Source organism: Tachysurus vachellii, chromosome 16 (genome assembly GCF_030014155.1).
Source record: "Tachysurus vachellii isolate PV-2020 chromosome 16, HZAU_Pvac_v1, whole genome shotgun sequence".
Taxonomy (NCBI): domain Eukaryota; kingdom Metazoa; phylum Chordata; class Actinopteri; order Siluriformes; family Bagridae; genus Tachysurus; species Tachysurus vachellii.
The window spans coordinates 2,191,968-2,201,584 of NC_083475.1; positions in this window are offsets into that span (position 1 = coordinate 2,191,968).

A 9,617-nucleotide genomic window follows, 5' to 3' on the forward strand; every position below is an offset into this window, starting at 1 on the left:
TGTTCTGTTTTGCTCTGATTTACATTTGTTTGCCGCCTGCCCTGACCTTCTGCCTGTGTTACTGATTCTGATTTCTGCCTCACCTACGTTGTTGTGTTTGCCGACTCTGACCTAAGCCTGTTGTACCACTAGTTTCTTATTAAAACGTGCAAATGGATCCTCCGTCTCACGACGCATCATTACACTAGTATAGAATTATTTACAAAACTGGCTTGTAAGTGAATTTTATCACAATATACAGTGCCTTGCAAAAGTATTCAGACCCCTGAGCAATTATCTCATATTACTGAATTAAAAATGGTGCACTGAAATTTCATACTGTCCATTATGAACACTGGAACTCAAAATCAATCATTCTTAAGTGATTTTTATTTGTTGGCAAATATTTTCATTTAATATATATATATATATATATATATATATATATATATATATATATATATATATATATATATATATATATATATATATAATATACAGTGCTCAGCATAAATGAGTACATTTGAAAATTGAAAATTGAATCATAGAATATGAGAGCAATTTGCTGTATTTTTCAAAAAACAGTTTTATTATACATTTCAATTTTATTAACATAAGGGTGTGCACACCTAACATCTTTAAAATAACAAAACTAATACATTTAATTCAAATGAGGTGTTGTAAAAATGATTACATTCTACAACAGACTGAACTAAATCTAATATTTTGTATGGGCTCCTTGATTTTTAAGAACAGCATGAATTCTTGTAGACATCGAATGAACAAGTTGAGGACATACAGCATTCTATCTTTTTTATTCTTGTATGAACACTAGCAGATCATGGATTCTGGATGGACTATGATGTTCATCTTGTCTTTTTAGAATGCCCCACAAGTGTTCTACTGGGTTGAGGTCTGGTGACATGCTTGACCACTGAATCACTTTTACCCTGTTCTTTCTGAGAAATAAACCAGTGGTCTTAGATGTATGTTTTGGGTCATCATGTTGAAAGGGTGCCCAGTGAAATAGGGCACTACCGTCTCTTTCAGTATTTCACGGTATGTCTGTAAATTCATGATGCCATCTATGAAATGCAATGTCCTGACACCTGCAGCACTCATGCAACCCCACACAAGAACACTGCCACCCCCTTGCTTTACTGTTGATACCATGCATTTTTCACTGTACTCCTCACGCTTGTAACACCATACAGTTTGGCACCCAACAGAGCCAAAAGCATTAATCTTTGTCTCATCACTACAAAGTATAGAGTCCTCATATTCTTTGCCTTTGACAACATAAGCCCTGGCAAATTCTAGACAGGCTTTTTTGTGCATGGGCTTCAGCAGTGGCTTCCTTCGTGGACGACAGCCATGCATGCCACTCCTCTGCAGTGTACATCGTATGGTGTCATGGGAAACACTCACCCCAGTTTAGCTTTCAAATGATTTAACCAACTGTGCAGAACTTGTCAACACGGCGAGTTTATTTAACTTTTCTCATCACAGAACGCTTTTGATGAGCTGTTAACTTGGAGGGACAGCCTGGACATCTCAGGGAGTTTCCTGCATGCCCAATTTTGCGACAGTATTCAAGCTTATAAGTAATGCTTTAATAATTTTTTTATAGCCTTGACCTTTTTTGTGCAAAAAAATTATTTTCTTTCTCAGGTCTTATATTTCTTTTCCATGTGCTGCCATTTTGTCAGCATTATATCGGAGTTGATTTTCGCTCTTAAATACCACTCTTAGTTGTCGATTACTCTGTGTCCACATGCGTGTTGATGGATTAGATGCATCTTCTGGTGAATTCCTGTTAATTACAAATAAATTGTATGCTTTTAAGAATACAATCATTGGGGTGTTCTCATTTTTGAATCATGATCTTAAATTATTTTGTTAGAATAGTTCCAATTTTCCTTTTGGTACTGACTAATCTCATTTAAAACAAATTTGCACAAATATTGTATTGTATAGAATCCAATAGCAAGTTTTAATTTTAAAGCAAGATGGAGGTTTTTCTGAAAACTATTGTCAGGGTGTACTCATTTATGCGGAGCACTTTAAGTATTCAACCCTTGTGGTGTGGAATCTGGCAGGTTACAATGATGAAAGAACTTTACCATTGCCATCTAACTGTGTATCTTGTTTAGAGACTAACCATTGGTGCTAGAGCTCTGTTATGTCACAGAACACCGATTGGGGTTTGGAATGTTTACTTTCAAAAGAGTTTCAGTTGTGAAGATCACAAGATCTGGATTATACTCTTAGATTTTTTATTGAATGTCATTGGGTAGTGATGTTGTGAAGAATCGATGGTGTGCAAACACTATAGAAGTGCCCCAAAGGAGTAGGGATCATACTTTAAGAGTATTATGATTGGTATCATAAGATACATGGGAATAGATCTCAGATGTCATAATAAGAGTAAAGTAATATATAACTAATACATAAATAAACCACACAGGACTCAGAAGGTATAGAGAGGAAAGAAGGAGTTTATTACAAATAAACTTAATAATAATAGTGAGACCCAGAGCTATCAGGCCTGGGAGAAGTAGGAGTGTAGTCTGGAGACCCAGGCCTAGGAGAGGGGGAAGAAGGAACATAGCCTGGGGAGCCAGGCTCAGAATTGGAGGGAGAAGAAGCCAAAGGGGGAGAGAGAGGGTGAATATAGGCGAAGGGAGGAGATGAGGAACGAGGAGGGGAGGCAGGAGTTGTCAGCCCAGGGCAGCAGGGATCAGCGTGAGGACAACCATCAGTTTGTGTCCTTTGGTCCACCAGAACAGGAGGCAGAAGTGTCTGAGTAGAGAATGACCGGGTCATAGGCGGTTGCACAATGTGAAAAGGCGAGAGAGGCTGCTCAGGAAGTGTAGGGGAACACAGTCGTTCCAGGAAGGAGCAGAGCTCATGATTCAGGTGATAGCGACGGAAAGTAGCTAACACCTCAGCAGGAACTGGCCTCCTATAGGGAGTAGGCCGAGAAATCCAAATGGTGTGACCAGGATGAATTGGCTGACCCTGAGGTTGAGAACCTAAGGGGAAAAAAAAGAGTAGCCTTCAACAGAAATAGAGGAACTATAGAAAATAGAGGAACTAAAGCTTAAAGTACGCAAGAAGCAAGCCCAGTCTGAAGGTCAGACTGAGATCATAATAAAGTTCAAAAAGCTAGCAAAGCTTAAGGGAGTCAGAACTCTAATATAACACACAAAGTAACATTACAGCAATAAAGCTTAGCAACAGTAACAATATAATATAACCAAGTAGAAGTAAGACAAAGTTAATCTCATATAACTAAACATATAATCAGTAACGTATAATCAAGTAAAATAAAAATAATTGAGAAAGAAATGAGAAAACTTACTCATTGTAGCTGAAACAGAGGAGTAATCCACGAAGCGTCCGTCATGAAAGGCTGAGCAACAAATGTGATACCAACTAGGAAGTAGAGCTCTCTTGAGCGTATTTTTAATAACAGTGGCGAATAAGGCCGAAAATAATAGGAAATTAAGAAAAGAGGAAAACCCATATATGGGCATATGAGCAAACATCAGTTGATGATTCTGGGAAATAAGGGGATTTCAGTAAGGCAGGTTATTAGGTCACTGAGGAGGTGTATGAGGTAATTTCGGGGAAATAAGGGGATTTCAGAAGAAAAGATTAAGAATTAAGATTTCAGATTAAGAAAGGAGGCGCCTAGAGGCGCCAGGGTATATATTGAGGAGAAATTTCACTGAAAGGACAGTTCCTTTTTCGTGGGGAGAGCAGTTCGTTTGGACGGCGAAGACATCTTTTGAAAGCTGCAGCTCTTTTATTCTTTTGATACTTTGTTTTGCAAAGGAGATATTCTGGGTTACCTGTGAATACTCTTTTGGGTTTTTTCATGTGTTCTTTTTGACATTGATTTTTGTTTGCCTTAATTTCAATGGGATGGATGATTGACTGACTGCAATAAAGAAGGTTTTGCTCATTCTCATCCAGGTCTGAGGAGTTTTCTCACTATTCATTCATTCATTCATCTTCTACCGCTTATCCGAACTACCTCGGGTCACGGGAAGCCTGTGCCTATCTCAGGCCTCATCGGGCATCAAGGCAGGATACACCCTGGACGGAGTGCCAACCCATCGCAGGGCACACACACACACACACTCTCATTCACTCACGCAATCACACACTAGGGACAATTTTCCAGAGATGCCAATCAACCTACCATGCATGTCTTTGGACCGGGGGAGGAAACCGGAGTACCCGGAGGAAACCCCTGAGGCACGGGGAGAACATGCAAACTCCACACACACAAGGTGGAGGCGGGAATCGAACCCCAACCCTGGAGGTGTGAGGCGAACGTGCTAACCACTAAGCCACCGTGCCCCCCAAGTTTTCTCACTATTTTATTAATATTAGATATAGTATAATTAGGAGGATTTGGCTAAAGTAGATGACAAAACAGTTATAGTTATAAGTATATATCACCCTTCTGATATGTCAGCTTGGAGGCGGGCTCGCCAACGTACTAGAATGCTTCTAATACGTAAAAGAAAAGTAAGCTGGACCAAGTTCAGGGGAAAAGTGTTTATTGAAGATGTTCGTGAAGCATAGCAGTCAGAGCCAGCAGGTTCAAGGACAGCTTTTTTCCATTCACCATCACACTACTGAACTCTACACTACACCGTTAGAACACTGTAAAAATACTGTATATAACTTCTGTAAAATTCTACATACAATGTACAGTACATATCACATTGTATTTTTTATACTCCTTATCCTCTACAAATATAGTGCTTTGCATACTTCTGCACTGTCATTTATGTGTATCTATAGGCTTTATATTTATTCACTGTACATATGTAATATAATGTTCCAAAATCTATCTATCTCTTAAAAAATCTGGCCAATGACTCAGCTGTTCAGACATCTAAAGACAAGTTAATTCCACCACCTGGGTGCCAGAGCAGAAAAGAGTCTTGCTGTATACCTACCTCTTACTATTAGAGAAGTTGGGACCAATTCCGCAGTGCTGGTAGATCTGAGGGACCGTGGTGCAATGTGAGGAGTAACAAAAGCTTTGAGGTAAATAGAGCTGGTCCATTTTTGGCTTTGTAGGCAAGCATCAGAGTTTTGAATCTGATGTACATAAGCAGCTACCGAAAGCCAGTAGAGGGAGTGCAGCAATGAGATGGAGGGTGGAGAAGTTTCCACAGTCTGTGATGATTTGGCGTGCAATGTCATTTGCTGGTGTTAATTGGTTTTTTTGAAACCCAAAGTCACTGCACCCGTTTACCAATATATTTTAGAGCTCTTCATGCTTCCTTCTGCTGACCAGCTTTTTAAAGATGCTGATTTCATTTTCCAGCAGGATTTGGTACCTGCCCACACTGCCAAAAGCACCAAAAGTTGGTTAAATGACCATGGTATTGGTGTGCTTGACTGGCCAGCAAACTCACCAGATTGTCAAGAGGAAAATGAGAAATAAGAGACCAAAAAATGCAGATGAGCTGAAGACCACTGCCAAGAAACCTCGGCATCCATACAACCTCAGCAGTGCCACAGATTGATCACCTCCACCTCTGTCTTATGGTATTTTGTGTAAACATTTAAACAAGTGATCCACAAGAACATGAAACTTTATTGAGGTTTGTAATTGAACTCTAGCTTTTTGTTTGAGTGTGCTGTTCTGTTTCTAAATATGGCGCTTACTTTAACTCTTATTTTTGTATTTTTGTGTCTAGTCTTGTTTAGTTTTGTTTCTTTTTAAGTTTGTATTAGAATTGTTTTTCCTTTGAGGTTTTATATTATTTACATTGTGGGTTTATCCTGTAACAGTTTTGTTTGGTTAACTGAGACTGTTAAGATCAGTCAAAATGTATCCCATTGTTCTATTCCCTGATGTGTATCTTTGTTGTCTTGGCAGGGCCTGAGCACCGGGGGAGAAAGTCTGTTTCTTCCTGGGTGGTGATGTCTTCCTCACAGTGTGTTGTGCTCTTCACCTTCACAAGTGTGTGTGTGTGTGTGTTTGTAAGGAAGGTATGCTAGGAGACAGTTTAGCCTGACCCTTTGGCTCTGTTTCTAGGTTACTTTTAAATACATTTTTATAATATGTGTCAAATAACCGATTGGAAACATTAATATTTCTAGATAATTGCCCTCTCTAGAAGGGTACTCCCAAACTCTCACCACCACAATGACAGTTGGGCTATATCATGGGAAATGGTATGGGATCAGGAGTAACACAGGCCAGGGATCAAAATCAACATGGTTAAAGTCCTGGAACATTCAACTCTCTATAACATTACATAATGGCTACATAATATTAGACACAATGTCAAAAACAGCATAAGATTTTGGTATGTATTCCATTTGTAGTTCACTCACAGAAAAAGGAAGCCTTTGTGTTTATTACACAAATGACTGTGGATCATCTAAACGCTGGATTTTCCAAATGATGTGAAATTCATAGTATAGACTTTTGTAACAACTTTTTTCTCCTATTCTCTTTATTATGAACTTTTTATAATTGAAAAAAAAATTCAAAAAAATCAACAATAATATACATGTAAACAGGTAAAGGAAGAAAGATAAAATCATACCTCTTATTTCCATTTCAAACAAATATATGATGCAGTACATAGTGAAAAGAAACATTTTTCCAGAACCAAGCAACCTTGTGCAAACAGTGCAGAACAGACAGTACAATATTAGTATTACAGGACAGAAACATAAATTATAGCACCGACACACAGATTGTAAATGAAAAACATAAAAACAATTTATGAGATGTGTTATGACATTAATTGGCTATATTTCAAAGCTGTGGTGAATGAGGTTTGAAGCAAAACATATCCACATTTAAGCAACAAAGCTAAATATTATGCAATTTCAGAAACACTTCAGAAACTTTTGCTCCTAATCATCAGGATGGAGCTCACACTTTGAACTGTTCCTAGTGCTTTCCCAGCTATGATTTCATCTTTGGACAAGGATGACAAATTGCTTGACAAACTAAAGACATCATTTTAAGACTTTCACTTAGATCAGTGTAAGTGATATATAAGTGACTAATAATATCAGCTTCTTGAGACAACATACAGGTCAGGGTGTATTCTGCCTTTAAAAACAGCTGCAATTTGTGGAAGATTATGTGTATAATCTGTGACAGAGCATGTGCACTTATGTTACTGACAGTTTTAAGGGTAAAATATTTGATGAAGACCTTTTTCCTTAATGTCAGCAAAACAAAAGATTTTGACATAGCAAAGCTGCCTGGTGACTTTGACTCCCAAACACAAAATTTGTTTTAAATATTTTTTAAATATATGGAATGAATTATGAATTATTTTGTTGAGGTGAGCAGAACACTGTTATAGGACACTGCATGAACTATAGATATGTGTGTTACGGTTACATATTTAACATTTGAACATATTTTTAAGTTAATAATAAATATATTTGTTTGTAATTAAACCTGCTGGTATGTTGGATGTTTTTTTATAAAAAAATATGTTTTATAATGTATGATGAATGAGTGCTTGTTTAACAAGTTTAATATGTATAATGTACTTGTCTAACAGTTTTATTGTCAGCGTACTGTAATTTCAAAATAGTTGAGAGAAAATATATAATTAAAATTAATTGTATTATATTTATAATTAATTAATTCCACGTTATATATCTGGAATTGAATGATTCTTTGTGGGGTTTTTTCATAATAAAATTGTACAAAATGTATACTAATAAATAATCTCTATATTAAAATTTAAACAGTTATACCCCATTGTTGGACATATCTAAAAAAAACAAATAACGATAATAAATTTAGTAATCAGTAGATATTTTGTATTGAATTCATATGAGCATTTTTGTGAAAGAACTATTTTACTCATCGCTAGTTTTTCAGTTCCCTCCGAATCACCAAAAGAGCCGACTCAAAGAGTCGACTCATCCCGAAACGACACATGACTCAATATATATTTATTTCGAAAGTAAAAGTGTCTCTCTCTGTCTTGACTCCATTTTAAGAAGCCTTCAGACATCTTTAATGCGGCAGAAACGGTGACATTAGCGTCTCAGAACAAGGACTTTACTAAAGGTGAGTTATAATATCGTGTAAAATCATCTTTATTTGTGTCTGGTTTCAAATTCCAGGAAGGAGAAACAACAACAAATATCATAAGGAATCATAAATAATACATACATACATACATACATACATACATACATAAACAAATAAATAAATAAAACCATTTTTGTAAAGAAAATTAAAGCATAAATGAAGTAAAACTACAACAGTCATTGTTTTTTCTGAAACCTGTTGCTGATACAATGAGTGTTATAAATAAAAGAACTGAACAAAGCAACTGAACACAGGCACATGCAGCTTCCTTCACTTGTTAGTTTTTGGGGGTTTTCTCCTTCAGTCTCCTCTTTACCAGGTGAAATCAGCTGGCTTAAGGCCTCTAAAGAGATTAACTAAGAGCTAATTTGCTCTAGCTAACATTTAATAGAGTTATTGAGCTTTGCTTAGTTAATTAGATTGTTTGTTCTTAGATTAGTTTATAAATAACTGTTTGGACACAAATTGAAGTCAGTATGACATGCAATGACATGCTTTTTAAGACTGACTGCATTATAAAATAGTGTCAGATAAAAAAGTCCAAAATGCAAAAAAATAAATAAATGAATAAAATAAAAATGACTATAGTATTGCACTGTTAATGCTGAATTCCTGTATAAAAAATACTAATAGTTAAAAAATCTAAATATAACCACTAGATATCATTATGTGTAGTGTCTCTTTAGGTTGTTACTCCCTTCTGGGAGTTTTTTTTTGGTTATAAAATAAAACAAAAATATTTAGAAGAAAAATCTTAACACCTAAATGGTGATATTAGGGTAAACGTACCTATTAAGCTCACCAAATCTCCTTCAAGATATTCTGTTGAGTTCAAGTCACATATTTCATTAGGAAATGTTATGGTAAAATAAAACATTAATCTCTCAGACAATAATATGTAACTTTATTTCAAAAGAATAAAGTATCTCAAGTAAGATGCAATTCATTGAATTAAAAAAAGACTGAATATGCTTAATGGGTACATTTCTGTTCCCTTTAAGCACACACCTACTGTATTAAAATTAAGATCACAACACAATTTAATAAAAAAAAAATCTTGCTTATTTTAAACCTTTTGAGGTTTGTTAAAGTTTTATTTGGCGGTGCAAAGAGTCAATAGTAAAAACTAAATCACTGCAGTCAAGCCACACGCTGATAAAATTGATCAATTATTCAGTCAATCAATTATGCAGTCATAGTGAAGTGCCAAACATATTGCAACACAAATTAATAATAAACTAACCCTATTAAAGTAATAAAACATTTCATTTATTTGGTTTGCCCAATAACCATAAAAAAAAGCTTAATTATAAAGGCCTATAAGTAACCTATTATGTACATTTATTTATATTCTATTAGTAACTTTTTGTAGAGATTCTCAATCACTTGGTAGTTCTTCATGTAGAAGGATCCTGCACCTTCTAGTTCTGCCTCACACAGGCAGGGTATCTTCAGTTTTCTCTCTCACAGGCAGGGTTGCTGCCCTCTGAAGCCCATGCCTGCATGGGAATTATGTCTTTTATGTTGA